Here is an 11,948-nt window from a genome sequence, read left to right on the forward strand (position 1 = left end):
CAGGGGGCAGGGAGGAGGAGAGCGACGGGCGGGGCAGGGGGCAGGGAGGAGGAGAGCGACGGGCGGGGCAGGGAGGAGGAGAGCGACGGGCGGGGCAGGGGGCAGGGAGGAGGAGAGCGATGGGCAGGGCAGGGAGGAGGAGAGCGATGGGCGGGGCAGGGAGGAGGAGAGCGATGGGCGGGGCAGGGAGGAGGAGAGCGATGGGCGGGGCAGGGGGCAGGGAGGAGGAGAGCGACGGGCGGGGCAGGGAGGAGGAGAGCGACGGGCGGGGCAGGGGGCAGGGAGGAAGAGAGCGACGGGCGGGGCAGGGGGCAGGGAGGAGGAGAGCGACGGGCGGGGCAGGGGGCAGGGAGGAGGAGAGCGACGGGCGGGGCAGGGAGGAGGAGAGCGACGGGCGGGGCAGGGGGCAGGGAGGAGGAGAGCGACGGGCGGGGCAGGGGGCAGGGAGGAGGAGAGCGACGGGCGGGGCAGGGGGCAGGGAGGAGGAGAGCGACGGGCGGGGCAGGGGGCAGGGAGGAGGAGAGCGACGGGCGGGGCAGGGGGCAGGGAGGAGGAGAGCGACGGGCGGGGCAGGGGGCAGGGAGGAGGAGAGCGACGGGCGGGGCAGGGGGCAGGGAGGAGGAGAGCGACGGGCGGGGCAGGGGGCAGGGAGGAGGAGAGCGACGGGCGGGGCAGGGGGCAGGGAGGAGGAGAGCGACGGGCGGGGCAGGGGGCAGGGAGGAGGAGAGCGACGGGCGGGGCAGGGGGCAGGGAGGAGGAGAGCGACGGGCGGGGCAGGGGGCAGGGAGGAGGAGAGCGACGGGCGGGGCAGGGGGCAGGGAGGAGGAGAGCGACGGGCGGGGCAGGGGGCAGGGAGGAGGAGAGCGACGGGCGGGGCAGGGGGCAGGGAGGAGGAGAGCGACGGGCGGGGCAGGGGGCAGGGGAGCGACGGGCGGGGCAGGGGGGAGGAGAGCGACGGGCGGGGCAGGGGGACGGGAGCGACGGGCGGGGCAGGGGGGAGGATAGCGACGGGCGGGGAGGATAGCGACGGGCGGGGCAGGGGGCAGGGAGGAGGAGAGCGACGGGCAGGGCAGGGGGCAGGGAGGAGGAGAGCGACGGGCAGGGCAGGGGGCAGGGAGGAGGAGAGCGACGGGCAGGGCAGGGGGCAGGGAGGAGGAGAGCGACGGGCAGGGCAGGGGGCAGGGAGGAGGAGAGCGACGGGCAGGGCAGGGGGACGGGAGCGACGGGCGGGGCAGGGGGGAGGATAGCGACGGGCGGGGAGGATAGCGACGGGCGGGGAGGATAGCGACGGGCGGGGCAGGGGGGAGGAGAGCGACGGGCGGGGCGGGGGGAGGAGAGCGACGGGCATGGCAGGGAGGACGAGAGCGACGGGCGGGGCGGGGGGACGAGAGCGACGGGCGGGGCGGGGGGACGAGAGCGACGGGCGGGGCGGGGGGAGGAGAGCGACGGGCGGGGCAGGGGGGAAGGAGAGCGACGGGCGGGGCAGGGGGGAAGGAGAGCGACGGGCGGGGCAGGGGGGGAAGGAGAGCGACGGGCGGGGCAGGGGGGGAAGGAGAGCGACGGGTGGGGCAGGGGGGGAAGGAGAGCGACGGGCGGGGCAGGGGGGAAGGAGAGCGACGGGCGGGGCTGGGGGGAGGGGGGAGGAGAGCGACGGGCGGGGCAGGGGGGAGGGGGGAGGAGAGCGACGGGCGGGGCAGGGGGGAGGGGGGAGGAGAGCGACGGGCGGGGCAGGGGGGAGGGGGGAGGAGAGCGACGGGCGGGGGAGGGGGGAGGAGAGCGACGGGCGGGGGAGGGGGGAGGAGAGCGACGGGCGGGGCAGGGGGGAGGGGGGAGGAGAGCGACGGGCGGGGCAGGGGGGAGGAGAGCGACGGGCGGGGGAGGGGGGAGGAGAGCGACGGGCGGGGCAGGGGGGAGGGAGGGAGGAGAGCGACGGGCGGGGCAGGGGGCAGGGAGGAGGAGAGCGACGGGCGGGGCAGGGGGCAGGGAGGAGGAGAGCGACGGGCGGGGCAGGGGGCAGGGAGGAGGAGAGCGACGGGCGGGGCAGGGGGCAGGGAGGAGGAGAGCGACGGGCGGGGCAGGGGGCAGGGAGGAGGAGAGCGACGGGCGGGGCAGGGGGGAGGGAGGAGGAGAGCGACGGGCGGGGCAGGGGGGAGGGAGGAGGAGAGCGACGGGCGGGGCAGGGGGGAGGGAGGAGGAGAGCGACGGGCGGGGCAGGGGGGAGGAGAGCGACGGGCGGGGCAGGGGGGAGGGGAGCGACGGGCGGGGCAGGGGGAGGGGAGCGACGGGCGGGGAGGATAGCAACGGGCGGGGCAGGGGGGAGGAGAGCGACGGGCGGGGAGGAGAGCGACGGGCGGGGCAGGGGGGAGGAGAGCGACGGGCGGGGCAGGGGGGAGGAGAGCGACGGGCGGGGCAGGGGGGAGGAGAGCGACGGGCGGGGCAGGGGGGAGGAGAGCGACGGGCGGGGCAGGGGGGAGGAGAGCGACGGGCGGGGCGGGGGGAGGAGAGCGACGGGCGGGGCGGGGGGAGGAGAGCGACGGGCGGGGCAGGGGGGAGGAGAGCGACGGGCGGGGCAGGGGGGAGGAGAGCGACGGGCGGGGAGGGGGGAGGAGAGCGACGGGCATGGCAGGGAGGAGGAGGAGGAGAGCGACGGGCGGGGCGGGGAGCAGGGGGGAGGGGAGCGACGGGCAGGGCAGGGAGCAGGGGGGAGGGGAGCGACGGGCGGGGCAGGGGGACGAGAGCGACGGGCGGGGCAGGGGGGAAGGAGAGCGACGGGCGGGGCGGGGCAGGGGGCAGGGAGGAGGAGAGCGACGGGCGGGGCAGGGAGGAGGAGAGCGACGGGCGGGGCAGGGAGGAGGAGAGCGACGGGCGGGGCAGGGGGCAGGGAGGAGGAGAGCGACGGGCGGGGCAGGGGGCAGGGAGGAGGAGAGCGACGGGCGGGGCAGGGGGCAGGGAGGAGGAGAGCGACGGGCGGGGCAGGGGGCAGGGAGGAGGAGAACGACGGGCGGGGCAGGGAGGAGGAGAGCGACGGGCGGGGCAGGGGGGAGGAGAGCGACGGGCGGAGCAGGGGGCAGGGAGGAGGAGAGCGACGGGCGGGGCAGGGGGCAGGGAGGAGGAGAGCGACGGGCGGGGCAGGGGGGAGGAGAGCGACGGGCGGGGCAGGGGGCAGGGAGGAGGAGAGCGACGGGCGGGGCAGGGGGCAGGGAGGAGGAGAGCGACGGGCGGGGCAGGGGGCATGGAGGAGGAGAGCGACGGGCCGGGCAGGGGGCTTGGAGGAGGAGAGTGACGGGCGGGGCAGGGGGACGGGAGCGACGGGCGGGGCGGGGGGAGGGGAGCGACGGGCGGGGCAGGGGGACGGGAGCGACGGGCGGGGCAGGGGGGAGGGGAGCGACGGGCGGGGCAGGGGGACGGGAGCGACGTACGGGGCAGGGGGACGGGAGCGACGGGCGGGGCAGGGGGGAGGAGAGCGACGGGCGGGGGAGGGGGGAGGAGAGCGACGGGCGGGGCAGGGGGGAGGGGGGAGGAGAGCGACGGGCGGGGGAGGAGAGCGACGGGCGGGGCAGGGGGGGAGGAGAGCGACGGGCGGGGCAGGGGGGAGGGGGTAGGAGAGCGACGGGCGGGGCAGGGGGAGGAGAGCGACGGGCGGGGCAGGGAGGAGGAGAGCGACGGGCGGGGCAGGGAGGAGGAGAGCGATGGGCGGGGCAGGGTGGAGGAGAGCGATGGGCGGGGCAGGGTGGAGGAGAGCGATGGGCGGGGCAGGGGGGAGGAGAGCGATGGGCGGGGCAGGGGGGAGGAGAGCGATGGGCGGGGCAGGGGGCAGGGGGGAGGAGAGCGATGGGCGGGGCAGGGGGCAGGGGGGAGGAGAGCGATGGGCGGGGCAGGGGGCAGGGGGGAGGAGAGCGATGGGCGGGGCAGGGGGCAGGGAGGAGGAGAGCGATGGGCGGGGCAGGGGGCAGGGGGGAGGAGAGCGATGGGCGGGGCAGGGGGCAGGGAGGAGGAGAGCGATGGGCGGGGCAGGGGGGAGGGGAGCGATGGGCGGGGCAGGGGGGAGGGGAGCGATGGGCGGGGCAGGGGGGAGGGGAGCGATGGGCGGGGCAGGGGGGAGGGGAGCGATGGGCGGGGCAGGGGGGAGGGGAGCGACGGGCGGGGCAGGGGGACGGGAGCGACGGGCAGGGGGACGGGAGCGACGGGCGGGGCAGGGGGGAGGAGAGCGACGGGCGGGGCAGGGGGAGGAGAGCGACGGGCGGGGCAGGGGGCAGGGAGGAGGAGAGCGATGGGCGGGGCAGGGGGGAGGGGAGCGATGGGCGGGGCAGGGGGGAGGGGAGCGATGGGCGGGGCAGGGGGGAGGGGAGCGATGGGCGGGGCAGGGGGGAGGGGAGCGACGGGCGGGGCAGGGGGACGGGAGCGACGGGCAGGGGGACGGGAGCGACGGGCGGGGCAGGGGGGAGGAGAGCGACGGGCGGGGCAGGGGGAGGAGAGCGACGGGCGGGGCAGGGGGGAGGAGAGCGACGGGCGGGGCGGGGGGAGGAGAGCGACGGGCATGGCAGGGAGGAGGAGAGCGACGGGCGGGGCAGGGGGGACGAGAGCGACGGGCGGGGCAGGGGGGAGGAGAGCGACGGGCGGGGCAGGGGGGAAGGAGAGCGACGGGCGGGGCAGGGGGGAAGGAGAGCGACGGGCGGGGCAGGGGGGAAGGAGAGCGACGGGCGGGGCAGGGGGGAGGGGGGAGGAGAGCGACGGGCGGGGCAGGGGGGAGGGGGGAGGAGAGCGACGGGCGGGGCAGGGGGGAGGGGGGAGGAGAGCGACGGGCGGGGCAGGGGGGAGGGGGGAGGAGAGCGACGGGCGGGGGAGGGGGGAGGAGTGCGACGGGCGGGGCAGGGGGGAGGGGGGAGGAGTGCGACGGGCGGGGCAGGGGGGAGGGGGGAGGAGAGCGACGGGCGGGGGAGGGGGGAGGAGAGCGACGGGCGGGGCAGGGGGGAGGGGGGAGGAGAGCGACGGGCGGGGCAGGGGGGAGGGGGGAGGAGAGCGACGGGCGGGGCAGGGGGGAGGGGGGAGGAGAGCGACGGGCGGGGCAGGGGGGAGGGGGGAGGAGAGCGACGGGCGGGGCAGGGGGGAGGAGGGCGACGGGCGGGGCAGGGGGGAGGAGGGCGACGGGCGGGGCAGGGGGGAGGAGGGCGACGGGCGGGGCAGGGGGGAGGAGAGCGACGGGCGGGGCAGGGGGGAGGAGAGCGACGGGCGGGGCAGGGCAGGGCAGGGCAGGGAGGGGGAGAGCGACGGGCTGGGCAGGGCAGGGCAGGGAGGGGGAGAGCGACGGGCTGGGCAGGGCAGGGCAGGGAGGGGGAGAGCGACGGGCTGGGCAGGGCAGGGCAGGGCAGGGAGGAGGAGAGCGACGGGCTGGGCTGGGCAGGGCAGGGAGGGGGAGAGCGACGGGCTGGGCTGTGCAGGGCAGGGAGGGGGAGAGCGACGGGCTGGGCAGGGCAGGGCAGGGAGGGGGAGAGCGACGGGCTGGGCAGGGCAGGGCAGGGAGGGGGAGAGCGACGGGCTGGGCTGGGCAGGGCAGGGAGGGGGAGAGCGACGGGCTGGGCTGGGCAGGGCATGGAGGGGGAGAGCGACGGGCTGGGCTGGGCAGGGCAGGGAGGGGGAGAGCGACGGGCTGGGCTGGGCAGGGCAGGGAGGGGGAGAGCGACGGGCAGGGCTGGGCAGGGCAGGGAGGGGGAGAGCGACGGGCTGGGCTGGGCAGGGCAGGGAGGGGGAGAGCGACGGGCTGGGCTGGGCAGGGCAGGGAGTGGGAGAGCGACGGGCTGGGCAGGGCAGGGCAGGGAGAGGGTGAGCGACGGGCTGGGCTGGGCAGGGCAGGGAGGGGGAGAGCGACGGGCTGGGCTGGGCAGGGCAGGGAGTGGGAGAGCGACGGGCTGGGCAGGGCAGGGCAGGGAGAGGGTGAGCGACGGGCTGGGCTGGGCAGGGCAGGGAGGGGGAGAGCGACGGGCTGGGCTGGGCAGGGCAGGGAGGGGGAGAGCGACGGGCTGGGCTGGGCAGGGCAGGGAGGGGGAGAGCGACGGGCTGGGCTGGGCAGGGCATGGAGGGGGAGAGCGACGGGCTGGGCTGGGCAGGGCAGGGAGGGGGAGAGCGACGGGCTGGGCTGGGCTGGGCAGGGCAGGGAGGGGGAGAGCGACGGGCAGGGCTGGGCAGGGCAGGGAGGGGGAGAGCAACGGGCTGGGCTGGGCAGGGCAGGGAGGGGGAGAGCGACGGGCTGGGCTGGGCAGGGCAGGGAGTGGGAGAGCGACGGGCTGGGCTGGGCAGGGCAGGGAGGGGGAGAGCGACGGTCTGGGCAGGGCAGGGCAGGGAGGGGGAGAGCGACGGGCTGGGCAGGGCAGTGCGGGGTAGAGCGACGGGCTGGGCAGGGCAGTGCGGGGTAGAGCGACGGGCTGGGCAGGGCAGTGCGGGGTAGAGCGACGGGCTGGGCAGGGCAGGGCGGGGCAGGGCAGGGCAGGGAGGGGTAGAGCGACGGGCTGGGCTGGGCTCGGCAGGGCAGCGCAGGGAGGGGTGGAGCGACGGGCTGGGCAGGGCAGGGCAGGGCGGGGGAGAGCGAAGGGCTGGGCTGGGCAGGGAGGGGGAGAGCGACGGGCTGGGCAGGGCAGGGCAGGGCAGGGAGGGGGAGAGCGACGGGCTGGGCAGGGCAGGGCAGGGCAGGGAGGGGGAGAGCGACGGGCTGGGCAGGGCAGGGCAGGGCAGGGAGGGGGAGAGCGACGGGCTGGGCAGGGCAGGGCAGGGAGGGGGAGAGCGACGGGCTGGGCAGGGCAGGGCAGGGCAGGGAGGGGGAGAGCGACGGGCTGGGCAGGGCAGGGCAGGGCAGGGAGGGGGAGAGCGACGGGCTGGGCAGGGCAGGGCAGGGAGGGGTAGAGCGACGGGCTGGGCTGGGCAGGGCAGGGAGGAGTAGAGCGACGGGCTGGGCAGGGCAGGGCAGGGAGGGGGAGAGCGACGGGCTGGGCAGGGCAGGGCAGGGAGGGGTAGAGCGACGGGCTGGGCTGGGCAGGGCAGGGAGGAGTAGAGCGACGGGCTGGGCAGGGCAGGGCAGGGAGGGGGAGAGCGACGGGCTGGGCATGGCAGGGCAGGGAGGGGGTGAGCGACGGGCTGGGCAGGGCAGGGCAGGGCAGGGAGTGGGAGAGCGACGGGCTGGGCAGGGCAGGGCAGGGAGGGGGAGAGTGACGGGCTGGGCCCGGCAGGGCAGGGCAGGGAGGGGGAGAGCGACGGGCTGGGCAGGGCAGGGCAGGGAGGGGGAGAGCGACGGGCTGGGCAGGGCAGGGCAGGGAGGGGGAGAGCGACGGGCTGGGCAGGGCGGGGGAGAGCGACGGGCTGGGCAGGGCAGGGCAGGGAGGGGGAGAGCGACGGGCTGGGCAGGGCTGGGCAGGGAGGGGGAGAGCGACGGGCTGGGCAGGGCAGGGAGGGGGAGAGCGACGGGCTGGGCAGGGCAGGGCAGGGAGGGGGAGAGCGACGGGCTGGGCAGGGCAGGGTGGGGGAGAGCGACGGGCTGGGCTGGACAGAGCAGGGAGGGGTAGAGCGAGGGGCAGGGCAGGGCAGGGGAGAGCGAGGGGCAGGGCAGGGCAGGGGAGAGCGAAGGGCTGGGCAGGGCAGGGCAGGGCAGGGAGGGGTAGAGCGACGGGCTGGGCTGGGCCGGGCAGGGAGGAGTAGAGTGACGGGCAGGGCAGGGAGGAGTAGAGCGACGGGCTGGGCAGGGCAGGGCAGGGAGGGGGAGAGCGACGGGCTGGGCAGGGCAGGGCAGGCAGGGGGAGAGCGACGGGCTGGGCAGGGCAGGGCAGGCAGGGGGAGAGCGACGGGCTGGGCAGGGCAGGGCAGGGAGGGGGAGAGCGACGGGCTGGGCAGGGCAGGGAGGGGGAGAGCGACGGGCTGGGCAGGGCAGGGCAGGGAGGGGGTGAGCGACGGGCTGGGCAGGGCAGGGCAGGGAGGGGGAGAGCGACGGGCTGGGCAGGGCAGGGCAGGGCAGGGAGGGGGAGAGCGACGGGCTGGGCTGGGCAGGGCAGGGAGGGGGAGAGCGACGGGCTGGGCTGGGCAGGGCAGGGAAGGGGAGAGCGACGGGCTGGGCAGGGCAGGGCAGGGAGTGGGAGAGCGACGGGCTGGGCAGGGCAGGGCAGGGAGTGGGAGAGCGACGGGCTGGGCAGGGCAGGGCAGGGAGGGGGAGAGCGACGGGCTGGGCAGGGCAGGGAGGGGGAGAGCGACGGGCTGGGCTGGGCAGGGCAGGGAGGGGGAGAGCGACGGGCTGGGCAGGGCAGGGAGGAGGAGAGTGACGGGCTGGGCTGGGCAGGGCAGGGAGGGGTAGAGCGAGGGGCAGGGCAGGGGAGAGCGAGGGGCAGGGCAGGGCAGGGGAGAGCGAAGGGCTGGGCTGGGCAGGGACGGGTAGAGCAACGGGCTGGGCTGGGCAGGGCAGGGAGGAGTAGAGTGACGGGCTGGGCAGGGCAGGGCAGGGAGGGGGAGAGCGACGGGCTGGGCAGGGCAGGGCAGGGAGGGGGAGAGCGACGGGCTGGGCCCGGCAGGGCAGGGCAGGGAGGGGGAGAGCGACGGGCTGGGCAGGGCAGGGCAGGGAGGGGGAGAGCGACGGGCTGGGCTGGGCTCGGCAGGGCAGCGCAGGGAGGGGTGGAGCGACGGGCTGGGCAGGGCAGGGCAGGGCGGGGGAGAGCGAAGGGCTGGGCTGGGCAGGGCAGGGCAGGGCAGGGAGGGGTAGAGCGACGGGCTGGGCTGGGCAGGGCAGGGACGGGGAGAGCGACGGGCTGGGCAGGGCAGGGAGGGGGAGAGCGACGGGCTGGGCAGGGCAGGGAGGGGGAGAGCGACGGGCTGGGCAGGGCAGGGAGGAGGAGAGTGACGGGCTGGGCTGGGCAGGGCAGGGAGGGGTAGAGCGAGGGGCAGGGCAGGGGAGAGCGAGGGGCAGGGCAGGGCAGGGGAGAGCGAAGGGCTGGGCTGGGCAGGGACGGGTAGAGCAACGGGCTGGGCTGGGCAGGGCAGGGAGGAGTAGAGTGACGGGCTGGGCAGGGCAGGGCAGGGAGGGGGAGAGCGACGGGCTGGGCAGGGCAGGGCAGGGAGGGGGAGAGCGACGGACTGGGCCCGGCAGGGCAGGGCAGGGAGGGGGAGAGCGACGGGCTGGGCAGGGCAGGGCAGGGAGGGGGAGAGCGACGGGCTGGGCTGGGCTCGGCAGGGCAGCGCAGGGAGGGGTGGAGCGACGGGCTGGGCAGGGCAGGGCAGGGCGGGGGAGAGCGAAGGGCTGGGCTGGGCAGGGCAGGGCAGGGCAGGGAGGGGTAGAGCGACGGGCTGGGCTGGGCAGGGCAGGGACGGGGAGAGCGACGGGCTGGGCAGGGCAGGGAGGGGGAGAGCGACGGGCTGGGCAGGGCAGGGAGGGGGAGAGCGACGGGCTGGGCTGGGCAGGGCAGGGAGGGGGAGAGCGACGGGCTGGGCAGGGCAGGGCAGGGAGGGGGAGAGCGACGGGCTGGGCAGGGCAGGGCAGGGAGGGGGAGAGCGACGGGCTGGGCAGGGCAGGGAGGGGGAGAGCGACGGGCTGGGCAGGGAGGGGGAGAGCGACGGGCTGGGCAGGGCAGGGAGGGGGAGAGCGACGGGCTGGGCTGGGCAGGGCAGGGAGGGGGAGAGCGACGGGCTGGGCAGGGCAGGGCAGGGAGGGGGAGAGCGACGGGCTGGGCAGGGCAGGGAGGGGGAGAGCGACGGGCTGGGCAGGGCAGGGAGGGGGAGAGCGACGGGCTGGGCAGGGCAGGGCAGGGAGGGGTAGAGCGACGGGCTGGGCTGGGCAGGGCAGGGAGGGGGAGAGCGACGGGCTGGGCAGGGCAGGGCAGGGAGGGGGAGAGCGACGGGCTGGGCAGGGCAGGGCAGGGAGGGGGAGAGCGACGGGCTGGGCCCGGCAGGGCAGGGCAGGGAGGGGGAGAGCGACGGGCTGGGCCCGGCAGGGCAGGGCAGGGAGGGGGAGAGCGACGGGCTGGGCAGGGCAGGGCAGGGAGGGGAGGGGGAGAGCGACGGGCTGGGCAGGGCAGGGCAGGGAGGGGGAGAGCGACGTGCTGGGCAGGGCAGGGCAGGGAGGGGGAGAGCGACGTGCTGGGCAGGGCAGGGCAGGGAGGGGGAGAGCGACGGGCTGGGCAGGGCAGGGAGGGGAAGAGCGACGGGCTGGGCTGGGCAGGGCAGGGCAGGGAGGGGTAGAGCGACGGGCTGGGCAGGGCAGGGCAGGGAGGGGGAGAGCGACGGGCTGGGCAGGGCAGGGCAGGGAGGGGGAGAGCGACCGGCTGGGCAGGGCAGGGCATGGAGGGGGAGAGCGACGGGCTGGGCAGGGCAGGGCAGGGAGGGGGAGAGCGACGGGCTGGGCAGGGCTGGGCAGGGAGGGGGAGAGCGACGGGCTGGGCTGGGCTGGGCAGGGCAGGGAGGGGGAGAGCGACGGGCTGGGCAGGGCAGGGCAGGGAGGGGGAGAGCGACGGGCTGGGCAGGGCAGGGTGGGGGAGAGCGACGGGCTGGGCTGGACAGAGCAGGGAGGGGTAGAGCGAGGGGCAGGGCAGGGCAGGGGAGAGCGAGGGGCAGGGCAGGGCAGGGGAGAGCGAAGGGCTGGGCAGGGCAGGGCAGGGCAGGGAGGGGTAGAGCGACGGGCTGGGCTGGGCCGGGCAGGGAGGAGTAGAGTGACGGGCAGGGCAGGGAGGAGTAGAGCGACGGGCTGGGCAGGGCAGGGCAGGGAGGGGGAGAGCGACGGGCTGGGCAGGGCAGGGCAGGGAGGGGTAGAGCGACGGGCTGGGCAGGGCAGGGCAGGGAGGGGTAGAGCGACGGGCTGGGCTGGGCAGGGCAGGGAGGAGTAGAGCGACGGGCTGGGCAGGGCAGGGCAGGGAGGGGGAGAGCGACGGGCTGGGCATGGCAGGGCAGGGAGGGGGTGAGCGACGGGCTGGGCAGGGCAGGGCAGGGAGGAGGGGGAGGAGAGCGACGGGCGGGGCAGGGGGGAGGGGGAGGAGAGCGACGGGCGGGGCAGGGGGGAGGGGGAGGAGAGCGACGGGCGGGGCAGGGGGGAGGAGGGCGGGGGAGGGGGGAGTAGGGCGACGGGCGGGGGAGGGGGTGGGAGGGCGACGGGCGCCGGGCGAGGCGAGGAGGGCGGGGCAGGGGTGAGGAGGGCGACGGGCGGGGCAGGGGGGTGGAGGGCGACGGGCGGGGCAGGGGGGAGGAGGAAGGAGGGCGTGGCAGGGGGGAGGAGGGCGACGGGCGGGGCAGGGGGGAGGGGGGAGGAGAGCGACGGGCTGGGCAGGGCAGGGCAGGGGGGAGGAGGAGAGCGACGGGTAGGGCAGGGCAGGGGTAGAGCGACGGGCTGGGCTGGGCTGGGCAGGGCAGGGCAGGGAGGGGTAGATGCGTTGGGCTGGGCAGGGCAGGGCAGGGCAGGGAGGGGTAGATGCGTTGGGCTGGGCCGAGCAGGGCAGAGCAGGGAGGGGTAGAGCGATGGGCTGGGCTGGGCTGGGCAGGGCAGAGCAGGGAGGGGTAGAGCGATGGGCTGGGCTGGGCTGGGCAGGGCAGGGCAGGGAGGGGGAGAGCGATGGGCTGGGCTGGGCTGGGCTGGGCAGGGCAGGGCAGGGCGGGGGAGAGCGACGGGCTGGGCAAGGCAGGGCAGGGCAGGGCGGGGGAGAGCGACGGGCTGGGCAGAGCAGGGCGGGGGAGAGCGACGGGCTGGGCAAGGCAGGGCAGGGCATGGCGGGGGAGAGCGACGGGCTGGGCAAGGCAGGGCAGGGCACGGGAGAGCGACGGGCTGGGCTGGGCATGGGAGAGCGATGGGCTGGGCAAGGCAGGGCAGGGCGGGGGAGAGCGACGGGCTGGGCAGGGCAGGGCGGGGGAGAGCGACGGGCTGGGCAGGGCAGGGCGGGGCAGGGCAGGGAGGGGTAGAGCGACGGGCTGGGCTGGGTGGGGTGGAGCGACAGGCTGGG

This window comes from Stegostoma tigrinum, chromosome 32 (genome assembly GCF_030684315.1).
Source record: "Stegostoma tigrinum isolate sSteTig4 chromosome 32, sSteTig4.hap1, whole genome shotgun sequence".
Taxonomy (NCBI): Eukaryota; Metazoa; Chordata; class Chondrichthyes; order Orectolobiformes; family Stegostomatidae; genus Stegostoma; species Stegostoma tigrinum.